This window comes from Protopterus annectens, chromosome 7.part0 (genome assembly GCF_019279795.1).
Source record: "Protopterus annectens isolate FY-2018-M chromosome 7.part0, PAN1.0, whole genome shotgun sequence".
Classification (NCBI taxonomy): domain Eukaryota; kingdom Metazoa; phylum Chordata; order Ceratodontiformes; family Protopteridae; genus Protopterus; species Protopterus annectens.
The window spans coordinates 461,546,810-461,563,299 of NC_056739.1; positions in this window are offsets into that span (position 1 = coordinate 461,546,810).

The window sequence follows — 16,490 nt, forward strand, 5'->3', positions numbered from 1 at the left end:
TCATCAATGGCAATAATGCATTGTCTGAACCTTTACTGAAATTATATGTGGGTGCTGCCAGGTTGACAACTCACAGAAAAATAGAGATAACCCATAGCAGTTGAATCACAAATGCCATAGGTCATTCAAAGAGGTCAGCATCCCATGGTCCACCATGCACATGCTCTGAAGGGATTCTATCAAAAAACAATATCTGCATGCTGTAATTAGAACTTGTGTATGTACACTCTGCAATGTATGTAATACATTCGTAAGAACAGTAACAAATCACAAGTGAGGAGCAGATTTACTACACATTTAGCAGGCTATTCTGCCAAAGTAATTATCAACAAAAACATTATATAGACAAAGAAACATTGTGTCACCTGGAAAAAGAAGTAACAGAGAAAATGAGAAAAATGTAAAGAACAAAAAACAGAGGTTTTTGAAAGGTATAAACAAGAAACATGGACATGGGACATGGGAAAGAGAGCTCTGATATGATTCCCTATGCATGTAAAGGGGAAAGTCAAAGATGTTCAATACAAAATCATTACAAAAATGCTGCTCCAATGATATTTGAAGAGAAATATAGGCAAAGTCATCTGGATATTAAAAATTTCACAACACAAAAAAGATCATAAAGGAGGAATTTAGAATGGACAATTAGAGAGGCAGAAGTTAAACAAAACTGAAGTGATGGACTATCAGTGAAGTGAAGGATATGATGACGCTCTGGGGCCTTCTGTAGGGGATCCATAAGAAAGTCCTGTTGAAGATTTACAGAAAGAAATGGGCAGGAAATAGTATCATCCCCAACATGAGTAGTATTGTGGTATGATAAGACAATGGGACCACATATGGAGGAGCAATAGATGAAGAGCAATGCATTTGAAGAGAATATTCCACAGGATGATGTTCTGGAAACTTTTTTTAGTAGACTCAGAAGAAACACAGAGTAAAAAGATGCTCTCAGTCCACAAGAAAATGAACTAAGAGATGACTAGCTTAACTTAATGGAGATGGATAAATATTCCTATAAGAAGAAGAAGAAACAGACTGCGGAAAGTAAATAAGATTCAGAATGTTAGAAGACTGGTAAAACAAAGGAACACAGTAATCAGGAATATTCATTTATGTGATTTAATAGAAATAAATAGGATATGCTATTCTACAGCTAAATTAATTATGGATAAAAGTGTTACAACCAAAATGTAGAGTAACATGGAAAAGAAAAGGAACAAGCAGAATGGCAACATGGAAACATAACATAGAAAAAAATATAAGACAACTAAGACAAAAAGTATAATTGTTAGAAGAATATAGAAAAGATAACAGATCATCAATAATTCTTAGAAATAATACACGTTAAAAATCAACATACTTTGACAAAACAGATCACAATTTATCATCCACAATTTCAAGTAATAAAGTAAAAATATCACTACAAGCAGAAAAATTTCGAAAGTATGCAGATAAATACAAAGGAAACACAAAATAAGCAAGTGAGTGATGACCCAAAAGGATCCATAGAGAACTGGGAAAAAAAGCAAAAGGAATTAAAATACCACCAAAAAGAAATCGGTATATTTTGGAGAAGTATTTATAACATAACAAAAATGCTGAATGGATAGAAGAACTAAAAGAAACAGTAAGGAGCTTTAATGTAGATGATATGATGGGATAAGGTAACAGCCAGAGGAACTGAGACAACATTAAGAAAAGCACCTAACTGGAAAAACCCCAGGCCTAGATGCAGGACCTGACTTCTGGCTAAAGGCATTAACACTTTTACACAAAGATTTAGTCTTAAATATGAATTATTTATATGGATATCCTGAACAAACACTGATTTGTTTAACTATAGGAAAAATTATACTAATGCTAAGAATTAATATACAGATTATTTACCTGAACTGATGAAGAGAAAGTTTATAATCATTTAGAAAAAAATTATTTATGGCAACAGAACAAAAAGGTAATAAAAGAAAGTCATATCTAACACTGGTGCTTCTTGTCTTATTCCTGCATATCAAATCAGTTTTCAGTATTTGCTTTACTCTTCTGAAGTATTGCTTGCTGAGCTTCCTTCTCATTTGTTCATGTTTTATTGCTCACTCTTTGTCTTTTCCCTCCTGATCGAGTTCCTTTGTGACACTTCTGACTCAGGTTGATAGTCTCTTAGTGCTGCAGCGTTCATGTTTAAGTAGAAAGGAAAGAACGTGCAGGAAATAAAACAAGTGAACAGGAACAGGAGGATGAAGAAACAGCAAACAAGTGAAGGCAGAAGAGAGGAAAACAGTGAAAGACCTAGGAAGCCTAAAGAAACCATGCAGAGACTGAAAATGTAGAAGAAAGAAAGAGAATGGTCTGATGTCTGGAAGAAATGTATTTGATAGCAACTTTAGAGCAGCATAGGTTAAAAGGAAGGGGGTTATTAACACCTTTAATCCTTTGCAATCATTAGTATAATGATGTATACATAATGTGACCAGTGATGTATCAAAAACATGTAAGATTTGTATTTTCTCTGTTTATATGCAAGGTTGTGTGCATCCTTCATCCCACTTTCCCTGTAATTCTTTTAAGTGTAACAAACCTGGCCATTATTTGGTGTGAATACTGTAGTTTTGTGCACTGTGTACATTTCATTACTGTCAGTTTAATTTCTTCAAGTGGTTTGGGTTTCTTACGCCATGGCAAGAATGGACCCAATCCCTATTTCAAGGTATGATTACAGTTCATAAATGTAGTATTCCTTCAGTCTTTGATGTGAGCCAAGAGTGCTTTTCTGAGCCCTGTAGTCTACCTAGAATTCCCTGCTATTGTAATTCATATGGGATTACATGTACTGGTAGCATATTTATGTACAACTGTATTTTTTTATTAGTTCTTCGATATTGCTCTCATTTCTGCATGCATATACCAGTACTTTATGATTGTTTCTCTCTCTCTCTCTCTCTCTCTCTCTCTCTCTCTCTCTCTCTCTCTCCCTGTCTCTCTGTGTACAAAAGACATTGCAATTGTTGGTTGTAGCAATTCCAATGACCAATGCTACTTTGGTCTTATTTTTTTTCCTTGAACTAATACATATAGTTTTCCTGCATCTATTTTTTGAACAGTTAGTAATGGGTGACTCCATGTGATATAAACTTCAGCATTCTCTATAATGCTTTGTGGTTCATGTTTCCAGTGCTTCTCTGGTACTTCTGTATTGTAGTGTTTGCACAATCCCACCACATTATTCAGCCTTTCAGTGTACAAACCCTCAGCCATGGAATTATCATGCCAGGCAATGAGATGTGCAACTGTTTCCAGTTCTGTATTACAGACCTGCATTTGGCTATTGCTACTTCTTGTTCTATAAACATTTTATTCCATCTCATAAGTAGACCACTATCTTGGTCAGCCATTACTAGCCTTTCTTCCTTTGGTTTCATTTTACCTGTCCTTAGTCATTTCTATGTAAAATTTTGTTCAATTTTACCTGTCCTTAGTCATTTCTATGTAAAATTTTGTTCAATATAAGGTTGTCCCAGAAGATCTCTATACTTGCCACTGTATTTGTGGAGTTTCCAATTTTTTCACTTCTCATCTGATCCTTTTCTTTATATTATTTCTTTTGTTTTTAGGACTGTCAGTTGCTGCTTGATTTCTATTTACTTATGGTTTGATTTCCATTTCTACCTTGTAAATAAATTGTTCTGCTAAACTAAGAAAATATGTCATCTTGGGCTTCTTCTCTTCATGCTGTAGAACTTTCATTGTTTAGATCTGAAGAGGGCAGTAAATAAGCATGAAGCCCCAGAACTGCAGAGCTATACACACAGTTGATTTTGAGGAGGGTCATACCTGCTTCAGAACAAGGGATGTATAATCTTTGTCTGCACTGTTTTTATATACCATTCGATAAACATGAAGCATTCTTCTTTGTTTTTTTGTCTAATTGGTTACGTGCTTTTTGTGGCCAGTCAATCACACCAAAGCTATAAGTTAGAACATTTAGAGAAATTGATTTATAGTTTGGATTTTATTTATAGCTTGGTGGTTTAATCATTAGCTTAACTTAACATCTACTTGTATCTTTCAAGTACTCTCAGCCCTGCCCTTTTATGACTCCGTCTACATATTTTTCTGACAACTCAGTTACCCCACTACCCTTATTCACACTGAGCCTGGGGTTGAAACTGACATCATAATTAAACTATCATCTAATGTATTTCAGTCTAGGACTCCTATAGGTCAGATCACCTGATGATGAACTGGTTTAGCTCAGCAGTATGAGGAATGTTACCTGTAATGACCCTAACCATGTTCTGCACTAGCTTCTATTAGATCAGAGTGAAAGTGATCCGAAATCACAGATGCAGGTCTATAAGTGGATCATGTCCTGTACTCCAAATTATCATGTGAGCTTGTGCAGTTCTTCTTGTAATCTGTGATCACTGGAATCATATTGAGCTTTGTAAGTCCTGCAGGAAACGCTCAAAGAAATGTACAAAGAGAAGTTCACTCGCATTGGAGGACAAGCTTTGAACAGAGAACTGTTACACTGTCTAACTAATCAGAAATCATACATAAGAAAGCAATATTCTTCTGGAGTATGATTTCTGAATTTTTTTTTTTTTTTTTTTTTTTTTTTTTTATTTATTAATTGGATAAAACCACTGGACACAAATGTCCCTTTGTGGGCTTGATCTGGGAATACTTGTGGGCTTGATCTGGGAATACTGTATGGTTAAGCGACTTGCTTAGTGCCACACAGTTTTCAAGTGGAAACTAAGGGAATCAAGCAGAGCATTACAGGATGAAGCTTGTTAAACTAAAAGTCTCAACCATCTGAGCTAAACTGCCAGACAAAAGCTAGTGGCAGACAGCTGCCAGCTAATGGCTAATCAGAAAATCAATAGCTAGATGTTCTGCCAAGCTCCTCTGAAATGTCAACAGACAAAGCAGTCCTGCCTGTTAGAAAACTGGAAAACCTATACAGCCATATAATGTGAAATGGTGAAGCAATTGTTAGCTGATAAGGTTGTCCTCTTCAGGTATCATTTTCATATGGATGTTTACAAGTGTGATTACAGAGGATGCATTTTTGTTCCTTCAAATTGCTATTGGTATGAATTTAATGATGTTTACTTTGTTAAGACCATAAGAATTTGCTCCTATGTTCATCCAACCCACTGTCCATCAGACCCAGGGCATTGTAGGCTAAGTTTTATCCTGTCTTAATTCTTTGGGTCCAGCTATTTTGGAAATGGTATGTTCTTCTCTGAAGATAGGAGTCTTTCCATGTAGTTTAAAAGTTGCCATAATTGCACCCTGCCCTTAAGTAATTACCTCTACATTCACATAGCAAGGCAAATTATTGACTAGCCTTTAACCTATCATTTATTTGAAAAGCTGCTGAAAAGGGGAGTATACGGTCAATTGGAATCTCATACATTTTATACACTTTTCAATCCATATTGATGTATCTTTAAAGCTAGATAGAGTAGTAAAACTGAAGTCATAAGTGGTTTGCATACTCTTTGTAAACAGAAGTCAAATGTATTATAATGTTTTGATCCACTCTGACCTCTTTTTTGCATGTGACAATGTGAAACGTAGTCCTGACTGACTGTCTTTGACCCCCCCCCCCCGCCATACTTCAGTATAAGTTCTTGGAGTTACCTTCTGCTCTGTGGAGTTAAATAAGGCTCAGTTCTGACTCTTCATAAGTTGACAGTGTACAGGTGATGTCATATGAAGGAGAGGTTTGAAATTTTGAAATATCCATGTTATGCTAATGATATTCAACTATGCTCTCCTCTTATCTCAGAGGTCTGTGTAAAAGACCCCCCCCCCTTATTGCTTGTGTAATGTAAACTTAAATTGAAGCCAAGTAAAACAAATGCCATAATTTTGCAGATCTGTAGCTCCACATTGCACTAAGAAATGTGGCTATTAAACTGTTAATGTTGTTTACTTTGACATAATTACAAAAAACATACATATTTCTGCAGGAAGTAAGCCGCCCCCTTTCCCCTTTTTCCTGTACTACATAAAATTCTAAAATTCTAGCATCCTATCTCTCTAAATATATTGAGATTGTACAGCCCTAAGGGTAAGGAAAAGACTTTCTTACCTACCCAATTCCACAATCTCACTGATTTTGTAGTAAAACCATTTACTAAAATCAGACAGGACTGCAACTATAAAAGTATTCCCATTTCATCTAAACTATATGAAATCATATTCAGCTTGATTTGTACTTCCCAGTGTGAAGTCATATGGTCCTGTCCTGCATTTAAACATTCTGCCAGGTGAAAACAGGTTAGAGACTGTTTCCTAAGTAAGACTTCTGGAGATGTAAAATGGATAAAGTGAGAGCAGCCTTAAGGTCTTCATATTTTTATCCTCAGTACATCACCACGACTAGGTGACTTCTTATTCCAAAGATCTTCAGACAGCTGTGAACCTGCAGAGTGCGGGTATTTACTAACTTGCCCATCACTGCCACATAATGCCTTGGATCGGGTCTGTATTAGAACATTTAAGTTTCAAAACTTCGAATGTTCTGATATTGACCCCTATTCAGCGAAAGCTGAAAACATCAAACATACAGAACAGCGAATTTTTTCCTAGGGAAAAAAATTTGCTGTTCCAAAACACATACACGCAACACAAGCACACCAAACAAATAGCAATCCACACACATACACCTAAAATCTTACACCTAACCCTACACTAAACTATACACACGCCACTAACTATCCACTTACCTTAACCCAAACCCTAACCCTAAGGTCCGTCACTATCGCACACTCACCAAACCCGCATCCTAACCCTAACTCACCTACCCCGCCCTAACCCTCACATCCACACAATCGCACACATACCTAACCTGCGCCCTAACCCTAACCCTAACTCATCTAACCCGCCCTAACCCTCACATCCACACAAACACACACATACCTAAGCTGCACCTTAACCCTAACTAACCTAAGCCGCACTCAATCGCACACTTACCTGAACCCGACCCATAACTTTCCACCTCAGTTCTGAAAATACCGAAGCAACAGAAACGGACAGCCAAATTCTTTCCCTAGGAAAACATTCAGTTTTCTGTTGCTTCGATATTTTCAGCTTTCGCTGAATAGGTGTCGATATTAGAACATTCAAAGTTTTGAAACTTCAATGTTCTAATATAGACCCCTTGGATCAGTACTGGATGTCAACTAATACATAGTCAGAATTTACAATTCTGATGTTACCTTATCCTCCCCTACACACAATGTTGGTCATGTTTATTTAAAAAAGCTGAAAATTCCCCATCAGTCTGCCACCAGCTCCAGTTAGCTAGAGCAGGTCTACTACTGAATCCTTGGACATGCCTAGATACTTTTTTCTTGGCCCTTTTTGTATACCAGACAAACATCCTGTGGAATTTATTACTTTTCCTGCTGGGAGCAAGAAAATCAGAAGTTTCTTTCAGAAGTTTATTAGAGAGCATATGTTTCTTCAGTCATATTACATTACCCGATTTATTAATCATACAAATTTATGTTTGTATGACACATTCAATAGCTTTAAGTATATTGTTTAATGCTTACATTACTAAGTACTGAAATTAATAATGATAGAGAAACAGTTGTTTACTTCCTAAAATAAAGCCTTATCTAGAGCAAACATTTTATGCATAAAAAGTTTGCTTATGTAAATTATAACTCACTCAAGCCTAAAATGCCTATTTTGTAGACTTCCAATTCATACCCATATCTCCTGATATATCCAGAACTTTTTCTGGGTCTGGCTTCTTTAACTAAGTGACCTACCAGTTAATAACAGTCAGTATTAGAAAGGGTAATGAGTGATAAACAAAATGACATTAAGACTGTTAGTCTAGGATGTCCTGCAGTGGAGAAATAAATTGTTGTTTGACACGTATTATATTTTCATATTTATCTTCATACTTTCATAACTGACAGGCCTACATTTTATTGAGCTATTTGGTGTGACACACGAATGTGGGAGACAGGACAATTCACTAGCAGTACTAGCTTATATCACATTATACTGGAAACATTGCTAGTTGTGTGATCATTACTGTGAAAATAAGCAATATTACCATCTGTAATTAATACTCCAAAAAACAAGTGGCCTACAAATTGTCGCATGATATTAGATGAAACCTTAGATGTTGAAGAAAACTAGATTTGATATTTGAACTATAAGTTGCACATCTTGAGAGATATTCAGCATTATTTGTATTGCTAATTATACCATTAAATATATGCTTTTTAACATTTCTGCAAATTTCATAATAAACATGCACTTATAGAGGAATTTCTTGTGCGAAAGCTCATATCTGGTTAACAAAAAAGTTCTAACAATATATATGTAGACTGTATAGTTTTCAAAATATGAAAACTTTGAAAGTTTAGAAACTATATAAGTTGGGGTTTGCGTGCACTATAATATATTACAGTATTTATGGAAAAAACTATGAATGCACTATTATCACTGGAAAGAATACTTCTTAGTAATAACATTGCTACTTAACCCAGCCACTAGAGATGCACAAGCCAGTGCATTTCTTTGCGCCGGTCCCAAGCCTGGATAAATGGGGAGGGTTATGTCAGGAAGGGCATCCGGCGTGAAACCTCTGCCAAATGACTTATGCGGAGAACATTTCATATTTCCATATCAGATCGGTCGAGGCCTGGGTTAACAATGACCGCTACCAGTACTGTTAGCCAACAGGGTACTGGTGGAAATTGGGCTACTGTTGGCCAAAGTAGAAGAGGAGGGGGAAGGCATGCCCAAAGGCAGGATTGAGGAGGAAGGTTAGGAGTGCAGTAGTGAGGGTAGGAACTTTGAATGTTGGCAGTATGACTGGTATAGGGAGAGAGCTAGCTGATATGATGGAGAGAAGGAAAGTTGATATATTGTGTGTGCAAGAGACAAGATGGAAGGGAAGTAAGGCCAGGTGTATAGGAGGCGGGTTCAAATTGTTCTATCATGGTGTGGATGGCAGGAGAAATGGGGTAGGGGTTATCCTAAAGGAACAGTATGCCAAGAGTATTTTGGAGGTGAAGAGAGTGCCTGATAGAGTGATGTTTATGAAGCTTGAAATTGATGGTGTAATGATAAATGTTGTTATACCATATGCTCCACAAGTTGGGTGTGTGATGGATGAGAAAGAAACATTTTGGAGTGAGTTGGATGAAGTGGTGGTGAGTATACCCAAGGATGAGACTAGTGATTGGAGCGGACTTCAATGGGCATGTTGGTGAAGTGGACAAAGGGGATGAGGAAGTGATGGGTAGGTATGGTGTTAAGGAGAGGAATGCAGAAGGTCAGATGATTGTGGATTTTGCAAAAAGGATGGATATGGCTGTGGTGAATATGTATTTTAAGAAGAGGGAGGAGCATAGGGTGACGTACAAAAGTGGAGAAAGATGCACACAGGTGGATTATATCCTATGTAGGAGGGCCAGTCTGAAGGAGATTGGAGATTGTAAAGTGGTGATGGGAAAGTGTAGTTAAGCAGCATCGAATGGTGGTCTGTAGGATGACATTGGTGATCAAGAAGAGGAGGAGGAGTGTGAAAGCAGTGCCAAGGATTAAATGGTGGAAGTTAAAAAAGTGTGATTGTGAGGTGGAGTTCAGGGAAGAGTTAAGACAGGCACTGGAAGGCAGTGAAGAGTTACCGCATAGCTGGGTAACTACAACAGAGCTAGTAAGGGAGACTGCTAGAAAGGTGTTTGGTGTGACATCTGAACAGAGGAAGGAGGACAAGGAGACCTGGTGGTGGAATGAGGAAGTACAGGAGAGTATATAGAGGAAGAGGCTAGAGAAGAAGAAGTGGGATTGTCAAAGAGATGAAGAAAGTAGACATGAGTATAAGGAGATGAGGCGCATGGCAAAGAGAGAGGTGGCGAAGGCTAAGGATAAGGCATATGGAGAATTGTATGAGAGACTGGACACTAAAGAGGGAGAAAAGGACCTGTACCAATTGGCTTGACAGAGGGACAGAGCTGGGAAAGATGTGCAGCAGGTAAGGGTGATAAAGGATAGTGAGGGAAACGTACTCACAAGCGAGGAGAGTGTATTGAGTAGATGGAAAGAGTACTTTGAAGGGTTGATGAATGAAGAGAATGAGAGAGAGTGAAGGTTGGATGATGTGGGAATAGTGAATCAGGAAGTGAAACAGATTAGCAAGGAGGAAGTAAGGACAGCTATGAAGAGGATGAAGAATGGAAAGGCTGTTGGCCCAAATGACATACCAGTGGAAGCATGGAGGTGCTTAGGAGAAATGGCAGTGGAATTTTTAACCAGATTGTTTAATGACATTTTGGAAAGTCAGAGGATGCCTGAGGAGTGGAGAAAAAGTGTTTTGGTACCTATCTTTAAGAATAAGGGTGATGTGCAGAGCTGTAGTAACTACAGCGGGATAAAACTGATCAGTCACAGCTTGAAGTTATGGGAAGAGAAGTGGAAGCTATGTTAAGAAGGGAGGTGATGATTAGTGATCAGCAGTATGGTTTCATGCCAGGAAAGAGCACTACAGATGCAATGTTTGCTCTGAGAGTGTTGTTGGAGAAATACAGAGAAGGTCAGAAGGAGTTACATTGTGTCTTTGTGGACTTAGAGAAAGCATATGACAGGGTACCTAGAGAGGAGTTATGGTATTGTATGAGGAAGTCGGGAGTGGCAGAGAAGTATGTAAGAGTGGTACAGGATATGTATGAGGGTAGTGTGACATTGGTGAGGACTGTGGTGGGAGTGACAGATATGTTTAAGGTGGAGGTAGGATTACATCAAGGATCAGCTCTGAGCCCTTTCTTATTTGCAGTGGTGATGGACAGGTTGACAGATGAGATCAGACAGGAGGCCCCATGGACTATGATGTTTGCAGATGACATTGTGATATGTAGTGAGAGTAGGGACCAGGTTGAAGAGACCCTGGAGAGGTGGAGATATGTTTTAGAGAGGAGAGGAATGAAGGTCAGCAGGGCTAAAACAGAATATATGTGTGTGTAAATGCGAGGGAGGGTAGAGGAATGGTGAGGATGCAGGGAGTAGAGTTGGTAAAGGTGGATGAGTTTAAGTACTGGGATCAACAGTTCAGAGTAATGGTGAGTGTGGAAGAGAGGTGAAGAAGAGAGTACAGGCAGGGTGGAATGGGTGGAGAAGAGTGTCAGGAGTGATTTGTGACAGATGGGTACCAGTAAGAGTGAAAGGGAAGATCTACAAGAGGGTAGTGAGACCAGCTATGTTATATGGGCTGGAGATGGTGGCACTGACAAAAAGGCAGGAGTCAGAGCTGGATGTGGCAGAGTTAAATATGTTAAGATTTGCACTGGGTGTGACTAGGATGGGCAGGATTAGGAATCAGTATATTAGGGGGTCAGCTCAGGTTGGACAGTTTGGAGACAAAGCAATAGAGGCGAGATTGCGTTGGTTTGGACATGTGCTGAGGAGGGATGCTGGGTATATTGGGAAAAGGATGCTAAGGATGGAGGTGCCAGGTAAGAGGAAAAGAGGAAGGCCTAAGATAAGGTTTATGGATGTGGTGAGAGAGGACATGCAGGCGGTTGGTCTGAAAGAGCGTGATGCAGAGACAGGAAGAAATGGAAACAGATGATCCACTGTGGCGACCCCTAATGGGAACAGCTGAAAGAAGATGATGATGAATAACATTGCTACTTGAAGATATTTAATAGTTTTTATTGTTCACAAAATATCTACATTTGTTTTTCTTATGCTTTTAAGTTTATTTTTCCTAAAATGCTCTAGAATGCAAGATGTCTGCAGGCTGCTGGAGGTGTGGTATTCTACTCCATATACATATTAAAGTGATATAAAGAACAAGAGGAGGACATTTGACTGAGGTTCACAGGCTATAGCAATATCTTAAGTTAAACATTTTTTGTCAGATTTTTTTCCAGTTACTCTTGGATTTGGTGTCCTCAGAGTTAAAATAAATTAGTTGTTGGGTGCTTCATAGGTTCATAGGCTCATAAGTGTGTACTAGACTAATGGTCCTGGAGCCTTTACAAGCCTAGCCCATAGGATTGCCCTGGCATCCAGATACCTGACCTTAGTTCCTAGTGTCTCTGTTGAGTAGAGCCACTGAAGTGATCCCTGGGGTGAATTTTCTATTCCCCATACACTCATCAAGAGTTCTCTTGAAGAGGGGCAGTGAGATCTCTGCTTGACATGTATGGGAAGTCTGTTCCATAGCATGGGCAGTCTCTGGGTTATGAACCTGTCCCTCCAGCATGTTCTGTTGATTGTGGTAATGAGGTTGAGGTCTCTGGAGCATGTGGTGCGGAGAGATTGGGATTTCTTTAGATGTAGCATGTCTAACAGAGCTGGGTCAGACATGGCTTTGTAAGTCAAGCAGAGATCACCTCTAAGTAGGTGATATGAGACAGAGAATAGTTGGGAGTTTTTTGAGTCTGTCCATATAGGACAAGTGTTTAAGGCCTATGATCCTCTTTGTAAGGTATTTTTGTGACCTCTTCAGTTGTTGCAGGTGTCTATTGAGGTACGTGCCAAATGGGGCATTGTACTCAATGATTGGCCTAATGAGGGAAGAGTAGAGGGAGACAATGACCTCCTTCTTCCTGGATGCAACACCCTTAGTAATGAGATGTGCCACACAGAAGGACTTTCTGACCACAGTGGTAATGTGGTGGTCAAAAGAGAGGTTGCTGTCAACCTGTGTTCCTAGATCTCTTATAATGCCTTCTGTGTTCAGTGGACTACCATCAATGTGGTAATTCAAGGGAACCCGTTTTTTCCCAAGATGAACAATGACACATTTTTTGGCATTGAGCTTAAGGCCATGGTTCTGATGCCAGTCGTTGGTCTCATTGAGGCCTTTCATAGGATGTCAACATCACTTGGGGAGTTAATAATAGCTCCCAACTTGCAATTGTCTGTGAACTTTGTCAGCCAGAGCCCTTTTGTGTTGGCCTGGACTTCAGAGAAGTAGATATCAAACAGGAGAGGACCCAGAACCGAACTCTGCGGGACTCAACTCGTGACTGGTCGACAGTCTGACTTGGAGTCAGCTACTTTAACACTATGGGTTCTATCTGTGAGCCAGTTTGCAACCCACCTAGTAATATAGGGGTTGATGCCTAGCTTAGTGAGTTTCTCTATGATCCCTGAGTGGGGAATGATATCAAAGGCTTTGGCCAGATCAAGGTAGGCTGTATGAACCATCTTGCCTTCATCCACAAGTCTGGTTTCTGACTCAAAGAAGTCGACCAAGTTGAGCAGGCATGATCTATTCTTCACAAAACCAAACTATGTAGGTTCCAGAGTGTGGAGATTCCCTATATCCTTGTTTATTAGGTCCATGATGATGCCTTCCATAGCTTTGCATATCAGGCTCAGGCTAATGGGGCGATAGTTCCCGGGGTCTGTAGTCGCTCCTCCCAACCCTAACTCAGACTATTCTTTGGGGCATAGATCTCTGATTGGGAATGCACTGAGCTTATCTCCAACAAGAATGTTTATTTTACTACTGAAATTTAATAACAAAATCAATAGAGGACATGTCTGATACAGTGTTGTTTGATCAAACATCTTACAACTGGTAGAAAGCTTTATTAGCATGAAAATAAAAATACAGAGTCCTTGACTTCCCTGCATCTGGCTGAATTTCCAGATTTCAAACAGAAAAGTCCACAATCTGAGATACACTTTATCAGTGAGTCTAACTCCATCTCTCATTAGTAAATCCTACACAGACCCAACCCTAACTCAGACTATTCCTTAAACAAACCCAGGGATTCATAAACAGTCCCACCTCTTGCATTTAGGGATGCTCTGAAAAACCCTGTATTTGGGATATGATACTAAAGCTCACATGTCTCTCTGAATGACCTTTAACTACCACAAGTGCAGATCAGTGCTTCCTGCAGTACTTAAAACTGGTAGCGGCCTCATTGTGGTAGCATAGGCACCCCCCCTATCAGTCACTCTACCTCACACAAACACACAGTAAAAAACACACACATCACATACTCCATACCTAGCCTTGTTGTCAGTACATCCTGATGTTTGGTATTGTAGAATTGTTCCCCAGCATCCCACACTCTATTGGATTAGAGTGGTTCAATGAAGTTTTGGCCTCTGAATCCGGCCTTAGTTCCAACACAATCAGCTTAATTGTTGAGTTTATGGAAATTGTTCTCGATAATAATTTTCTTTTTTTCAATGGAGAACTGTTTAAACAGAAAAAGGGGGCTGCGATGCGATGGGCACTGCATTATACGCCAACATAGTTTTGCATTACTGGGAGAAAAATGTTATATTTTCCACACATCGGGTACAATACATAGTCCATTATAAGCGATACCTTGATGACATCTGCCTATTGTGGAAAGGAACCCTGAGCAACTTTCTTGAGTTCATGAGTTATATTAATTCTACCACACACTTTCTATCTTTCACTTATAATGTTAGTAAGGACGCACTGAACTACCTGGATATATCAATACAGAAGGACTACTGTAATCACACCTTTAAATCCAAGGTATTTAGGAAAGCCACCTTTTCTAATTCATACTTTCATTTTGACAGTGGTCACCCATTTCACCAGAAGAAGGGCTTGGTTAAGGGGCAATTCATTCGTGCATCTAAGATGTCTAGCACAGATGAATATTTTCTTGAAGAAGTTGAGTTTTTAAAAACTTTTTAGAAAGAGGTTACCCTGCCTCCTTGGTTAACAACATGGCCCAAGAAGTGACAGATAATAGACAAACCAAGTATTTTCCACTGTTAGGTAGTGGCTTTCAGCAAGTTGAGCAGTTTGAGAATTTGGAATACTTTAACTTGCATAATAGTTTTATTCACACATTTTCATAGGATTCCCAACTGGTGGAACACACAGTGCTTAAACACTGGCCACTTTTGACGCTACACGATGACTTTAAAGGGATAATCCAGGAACGTCCCATATTTGTGACTAGAAGGGATATTAACCTAAAAGGGTTATTTGAAAGAAAGCATCTATCAGATTCAAGGCATTGTTCCCCTAAACTTGGTACCTATAAATGTGGGGCATGCAAGCAGTGTTCCTTTATCATGAATGATAGTTCTTTTTATCTTCCATCTAGAAAATTTAGATTTGACGCTGACCAATATTACAACTGCGGAGCAAAAGGGGTGGTGTACTTAGGATTATGCACAGAATGTTGCAGTTTCTACATAGGGAAGACTGAGAGACCCCTTAGAAAAAGAATTTATGAACATCAATATGACACTTGTTTAGAGTCACACAGTTAGGCAATAAAGGCTTAGGGAATCAAGCCCTGTAAAAGAATACGACACGACACAGCTCTATAACAGATTTTTTTATCCACTGTGCCAACTGCCAGACAATCATTTGTTCCACCTGCCAGACAATCCACTGCACCAACTGCCAGACAGTTTTTATAGTCCTTTACCTCATGACCCATATAAAAATCTGTGATTCCTAAAAGGATATAACTTTGAATGGCACTCATGGATTCATGTTAAAAGTCTCAGTACTTATATTTAGGTAGCATTCATTTTAATAATATGAAAATACTTAAAATGTCAAAGGTGACTCCATTTACTCTGCACAAAAAATTGGAACATACCATGTTCTTGTAAAACCAATAAAAACATGTTTCATGAGGGTCATCTGTCAGATGCAGTACATAGCACTAGGAGTGTCTCACTTCACTCTGTAGATGTTTAGGATAAAAGTTTTATGCTAAACCAAAAGCAATTCTGGAGTCATGACATATATCATTTCAAAGAGAGCATGCTACAAAGTTATGTCAAAAATTGTGCCAAAAAATGTCCACATTTTCCATTTGCCATTGCGTTCCAGAAATCATATTATTATGAAATACAAATCCTTACACCTGCATCACAGTCAAGTTTAAGCGTATGCATTTTAGTTTAAGGATATCCAGTTTGTTTTGTCTTTTCTTTGTTTCCCTCTCAGTTTGTATTCTGTGGAATTACTAAACACATTACAGTGCTCCTACATGGACTTCAGAGACAATGCAAGCTCCAAAATCCAGAAGGTCTGAGGCACAAAGGGGATGAAGATGAATGATCCAGATGACCTAGAATTAACTAGTGATCTGAGAAATGAACAGGGAAGGGTATGATGAGCCACCAACAATGGGGATTCCATCGTAGGAGGGGGGGGGGTAGTCCAATGCCTTGCAGTGCCAAAACCCATGACAGAGCGACAGAAAGTGAGAGAGAAAGAAGCACAGCATGTAGAATACAGGCCAGGAACACGTGCTTGACTCTGGCAAGCTATGTCCACACAGTAGCCTTCATGGGATGTGCATCAATGTCAGCATGCTGGCAGGGGAAGGCACTGTGTTCCCACATACATGTAAGCATGCATGTCAACTGCTGAGGAAGGGGATTAGGACCAAAAACAAAAAAAACCCTCATGGCTGCCTTGAGGATGTCTGCACCATTAGCTGTTCTCACCCTAGTGATGCTGAAGAAATGGT